Source organism: Colobus angolensis, unplaced genomic scaffold, assembly GCF_000951035.1.
Source record: "Colobus angolensis palliatus isolate OR3802 unplaced genomic scaffold, Cang.pa_1.0 Scaffold50, whole genome shotgun sequence".
Taxonomy (NCBI): Eukaryota; Metazoa; Chordata; class Mammalia; order Primates; family Cercopithecidae; genus Colobus; species Colobus angolensis.
Window position 1 is genome coordinate 3,671,639 of NW_012118488.1, and position 6,289 is coordinate 3,677,927.

At 39.8% G+C, this 6,289-nt stretch overlaps 1 protein-coding gene across 5 annotated transcripts in view; it reads right to left on the minus strand.

Annotated features, from left to right (window-relative positions):
• The window catches only part of SPOP (speckle-type POZ protein), an 85,156-nt gene that overhangs the window by 37,235 nt on the left and 41,632 nt on the right, over positions 1–6,289 (minus strand). For 3 of the 5 annotated variants that reach the window (XM_011959922.1, XM_011959924.1, XM_011959925.1), the window contains one exon: positions 3,227–3,277. The exons of the other annotated variants lie outside the window; for them this stretch is intronic. The gene's annotated coding sequence lies outside the window, so the exon portion shown is untranslated. The remainder of the gene's footprint in view (positions 1–3,226; positions 3,278–6,289) is intronic. 5 annotated transcript variants of the gene reach the window in all.

Here is a 6,289-nt window from a genome sequence, read left to right on the forward strand (position 1 = left end):
TATTTCTTTAGTAGAGATGGGGTTTCACCGTGTTAGCCATGATGGTCTCGATCTTCTGACCTCGTGATCCGCCCATCTCAGCCTCCCAAAGTGCTGGGATTACAGGCTTGAGCCACCGCGCCCGGCCAACAGTTATTGATATAAACATGTTAGCATAATTACCTACCCCAAAAATATGTCCAGCAATGCATCTCTGCTCCAAATGCTGAAGTTTGTCTTAGAAAGGGGTAGATGCCACTCAACCACCTTGCAGGAGTGCAACTCCCTGGACCTTAAAAAGACTTTTTGAATTTTTGTTTTGCTTTTAATTTAGGCACAAAGGACTACTGAGCTAAACACATCCACATAACAACATCAGAGGAAAAAAATTCCTCTGTCTCCATTTGGATGGAGGATCCAGCAGAATAATGGCCACAACAAGCACAGGTCTCACAAGAGCTGGGTTAATACCATCAGGTGACATGCTGCTGTTGTTAATTACAGAACCCCTGCTAGGAAGAAAAACTCCTCCAGCTGCTTTAAAAAAAAAAAAAAGAAAGAAAACAGGGTTCCTCAGATTAGACTTTTCCACACTGGGAAATACCTGAAATGGAAGGAAAGGAATCCGGATCAGGAAACAAACCTGATTACAAAGGGGCTATTTCACTTCAAAGTGGGTCTCAGTTCCAAAAGAGAACATCTTTAGAAATGAAGTCAGAAAGGCAAACGCAATCAACAACTTCGCCATTCTCACAAATTAGAATCATGTGTTGATTCCACTAAATGTCTTGGGGACAAATCTCCAGGGCCACAAAGAGTGAACTTGGGAAAGATGAAGATTTTAACACACCCCACATGTTATAAAAGATGCCTCCTCTAGGTTGAGAAAATTTACTTATTCTAAAGAAGAGCTGAAAAAAGAATCAGAAAAGGAGGAAGCAGGGAAAAGCCCTATGGTAAGAAGATTCCATTTATTACATAGGTTAATATTCTCATGGCTATTTTCCAATTTGAGAGGTTATGGTCTTTCACCCACTCCCCTCAATGATGACTATGAAGAACCTTATAAAATCTAAACAGTAAACAGATGAAACGGCTGGCCCTAATACTATTTAAGCATGTCCAATCTGCAAGGAATTAAAAAACAGAAGGGTCATTTCATGAAACAAATAGAGCTTATATAACCCCACAGAGTCCCCTGGTTTTTATAGAAGCCAAATTCAACAGGCAGTTCTCTTTGGCCATCTATACTTCAGCCAAGCCATTTAAAAATATTTCTTGCTAACATGATTCGGCTATGGAAGGGACCCAAGGAATGGATTTCAAAGGAGAAAGTCTAATTAGTCGTGCATACATTTTGAAATAAGTTCATTAACTTGGAAACTGAAAAGGCCCACCTGCTCCAGAGGATTTGGTCTCCTACAAGGGCAACCGATTATGTTCAGCATTAACCATTACTATCCAGCAGTAAAGAATTCAGTATTCCCATGAGATACTTTTCTTCCTGAAAGGCACCTAGACCTCCTTCCAACTATAAAAGAGAAGAGAGGTATATGTATGTTTTTAATCTTCTCCTTTACAGTCTTAACTAAAAAAACCTAACTACTATTTACATGGACCATGTGCCTTACTTGGAAACAATCTGCAGAAAATAAATTCCCTCCTCTAACATTATTAAAAATAAGCAAAATTATATGTTAATGTTACAGTTCTAAGTAAATGAAATGGAACAAAGGATGGGCAGGAATTTCTCAGTTTTAAGTGTTCATTCCAAAATTCATGACTCAAGGAAAAAGTAAAACCACACAGGCAGACAAAATAGGGAAAGTTAGACAGAATGTCTGTCTTAACAGAATTTCCTGGCTCCTGATGATGTGTGTCAGAATTTAAAAGATTAAAATGCAGTAACACCTATTTAACCCAACATAACTCTGACAAAACATACACAAGCTTTGGAGGCCAAAATCTCATACTACAAAGTAAAAGTTGTAAGATGTTACACAAAATGGTGGAGAGTTTTTTTCTGTAAGTTACACAGAGACATAAGAGCTCCAAGGTAAAACACACAGAGGCAATTTGTTCAAAATCAAACTCCTTTTATAGAGTAAAATGAAGCCTACAAATTTCTTTAAGGTATCTTTTTTTTTTTTTTTTTTTTTTTGAGACGGAGTCTTGCTCTGTCGCCCAGGCTGGAGTGCAGTGGTGTGAGCTCAGCTCCCTGCAACTTCTGCCTCCTGGGTTCAAGCAATTGTCCCACCTTAGCCTCCCGAGTAGCTGGGATTACAGGCACGTGCCACCATGCCTGGCTAATTTTTGATTTCTCCATGTTGGCCAGGCTGGTCTCAAACTCCTGGCCTCAAGTGATCCACCTGCCTAGGCCTCTCAAAGTGCTGGGATTATAGGCATGAGTCACCGCACCTGGCCCCAAGTATCTCTTTTTCATAAACTGTAATTCTAATTTCCCTGAAGGTCTTTTATGTTTTTGGGTTTTGTTTGTTTGTTTTTTAGATAAGGTCTTGCTCTGTCGCCCAGGCTGGAATGCAGTGGCACAATTATGGCTCACTGCAGCCTAGACCTCCTGAGCTCAAATTATTCTCCACCTCAGTCTCTTGAATAGTTGGAACTACAGGCATGTGCCACCACACCTGACTAATTTTTGTATTTTTTGTAGAGATGGGTTTTTACCATGTTGGCCAGAATGGTCTTGAACTCCTGAGCTCAAGCAATCTTCCTGCCTCAGCCTCCCAAAGTGCTGGGATTACAGGCATGAGTCACCATGCCCGGCATTCCTGAGGAACTCTTCTAGGGAGAAAAATAATCTGACTCTAAGGTTTCCATATCATATATTATCAACCATTGATTAAAAATTTTAATTCATATATCATTTCTCCCCTTACCATTATTGTAAAGTCTTATCCTATATCTAGAAATCACCAGAGAAGATCGGAATAAATAGTTCTGGCTTACTCCAGGTAAGAATATTTAAAATAAAACTTTTTTTGAAGCCACTTATGAAAAATGTTTATTTAACACTGTAATGATTCTTATTTTAAAAAGAAAATCTTACATACTTACCTTATATGACTTTAACTTTTTAACTTTACCTATCATTTGCACTAAAATGAAACAGTAGATTGTACTCAAGAGGTGTATTTTTAAAAGTCATGGTAAATGTTTTTATGCATTTCATTCTGCTTTTTCCCTCATGATTAAACTATATTTAAAATAAAACTATGTAAAAACTCACCAAGTTAAGTCAGTAGGAAAACTCTAATTTGTCTTGTCTAACAGGAAATCTCTGTTGGAAATAGAGAATATGAATCAGACTTAACTAGATTCTGAATCTCATACAAGTCTTTACTTATTTTGTCTATTCCTAAAAAGGAAAAATCTCACAAAAGAAGGTGATACATTTGCAAAGAAATGACTAGTAAAAATTTACTAGTCAAAATTACCATTCTTAGGTCAAGATGGGTGGATCACTTGAGGCCAGAAGTTCGAGACCAGCCTGGCATCATGGCGAAATACTGCCTCAACTAAAAATACAAAAAATTAGCCAGGCGTGGTGGTGCGCGCCTGTAGTCCCAGTTATTTAGGAGGCTGAGGCACAGAATTGCTTGAACCCGGTGGTGGGGGATGGGCTGGGGGCAGGGCGGGGTGGAGATTCCAGTGACCCCAAAATCATGCCACTGCAGTCCAGTCTGGGCAACAGAGTGAGACTCTCTCAAAAAAACAAACAAAAAAATTACCATTCCTTTACCTCATCACTAGCTCTGAATGCTCTATTTCTTAGTCATCTCTCAAAAAAAGATTATACTTAGAAATGGAAGTCAGAAAAATCCAAGCTGGTTCTCCTTTTTTTTGAGATACAGTCTCAGCTCTGTCAGCCAGGCTGGAGTGCAGTGGAGTGATCTCAACTCACTGCAACGGCCACCTCCCGGGTTCAAGCAATTCTATTGCCTCAGCCTCCTGAGTAGCTGGGATTACAGGTGCCTGCCACCAGGCCTGGCTAATTTTTTGTATTTTTAGTAGAGACATGATTTTGTCATGTTGGCAAGGCTGGTCTCAAACTCCTGACCTCAAGTGATTGGCCCACCTCAGCCTCCCAAAGTGCTGGAATTACAGGCGTGAGCCACCTCACCCAGTCCCAAGCTAGTTCTTCTAATAAACTGACCTATGAGTGCAGCAAAAATGAAGTGACTTGTCTCCTGTCAATACTTACAAGAAAAGAGAGATCACTGTTGCCAGCTCTTTCACAAAATGCTGAAAGAATTATTACAAGTTTTAATGTAAAACACCTTTTTAAAAAAGTGCTTTATGGGTAAATTACACCAAAGCAAGAGGCATTTAAACAAAGCCATGTATCCTATGGTTTCTGTTTAGAGACAAGGTCTCACTATGTTGCCTCAGCTGGAGTACAAAGGCTATTCACAGGCCTGATCACAGTGCACTATCTCAGCCTCCTGAGTAGCTGGGACTATAAAGGCACATGCGACCAGGCCTGGCCCTATGGTTTTAATAAACAACTGTGACAATGAGATGCAGAATGGTGGACATTAAAGACTGGATTAATACTGATTATACAAAGGAGAGAAAGAGGTTCCTGTTGAAGACTGGAGAGATAGCCAAGCAATACCAACCTCTGATAATCCACCGTATCCTACAAAGTAGCTCAAAACAGAAACAGGGATAAGAGAAGTAGCAATGCTTGTTGGAGTCTAACATAGGCAGAAAATTCCACTGCTATATTCTTTTGTGAGAAAATAAAGTATTGCATAAATCATGGGTAAGTGATTCCTTAAAAATAGAATCTCGGCTGGGCACAGTGGCTCACGCCTGTAATCCCAGCACTTTCAGAGGCCGAGGCAGGTGGATCACAAGGTCTGGAGATTGAGACCAGCTTGACCAACATGGTGAAACCCCATCTGTACTAAAAATACAAAAATTAGCTGGACATGATGGTGCGTGCCTGTAGTCCCAGCTACTCGGGAGGCTGAGGCAGGAGAATCACTTGAACCCCACAGAGGTTGCAGTGAACCAAGATCGCACCACTGCACTCCAACCTGGCGACAGAGCAAGACTCTGTTTCAAAAAAAAAAAAAAGAGTCTCTTTCTGAAAATGTAAGCACCAACTTTAACTAGTACATTGGTACAAATAAGATTCTCTTAGACTATATAATAGCTTTTGGTAAACAAAGTCCAGTTACTATCAGTGATAAAATAGCCATCACCAAAAACTGTGCTAAATGACTGATGCTAAAATAGGGCAGTCTTAATCAGATACCATAAAATAAATTCACTTGAGGTCAGGAGTTCGAGACCAGCCTGGCCAACATGGTAAAACCCCATCTCTACTAAAAATACAAAAATTAGCCAGGCGTGCTGACGGGCGCCTGTAATCCCAGCTACTTGGGAGGCTGAGACTGGAGGAGAATCACTTCAACCTGGGAGGCAGAGGTTGCAGTGAGCAGAGACTGTGCCAACAATCCCATGTAGTTCAGTTAATAGTAGCAGGAGTCAGGCTGAATTCATGCAACAAATATTTACTGAGTACCAACTGCAGGGCATTCTTTGCGACACAGTGGTAAAGAGACAGACAAGGTCCCTGACCCTCTGAGGATAGAAAGATAGAATGCCTTTAAGGCAGAAGATATCAACCAACTCTTAACAAATGAAAATGAATAGCTATGATTCTTAAAGCAGAAACCAATATCTTTAGTCCCTTACTCTCCAATTTTTTTTTTAAGCTTAAGGTTTGGGTTTCTCAAAATTTAAAGCATCTGACAATACTGCTAAGGGCTGAACAGGGAGACTAACATACTGTTGGTAGGAGAACAAACTGGTACCACCACTTTGGAAAATAGTTTATCATCATCTAATAAGACTAAAGATTCTACAATTCCGCTGCACGTACATGGTCTAGAGAAACTTCTGTACATGTTCACAGGAGCATTGTTCATTAACAGCCAAAAACTAGAAACAATCCAAGTGTCTATCAACAGAATGAACACATAAATTGTGGTATATTCATATAACAGAAAGCTATATGGCAATGAAATCAAACTACAGTTCTATATAGCAACATGGATGAAAGTTATGAACATACATATTGTTAAGTTCTTCCTGAAAGACATAAAAATGTAAAAATCACATAATGTATTATTCCAATTTATACAAAGTTTAAAAACAGACAAAACTAAATTACATTGTTTTAGAATGAATCCTAGGTGGTAAAATCATAAAGAAAAATAGGGGCCGGGCGCGGTGGCTCAAGCCTGTAATCCCAGCACTTTGGGAGGCCGAGGCGGGC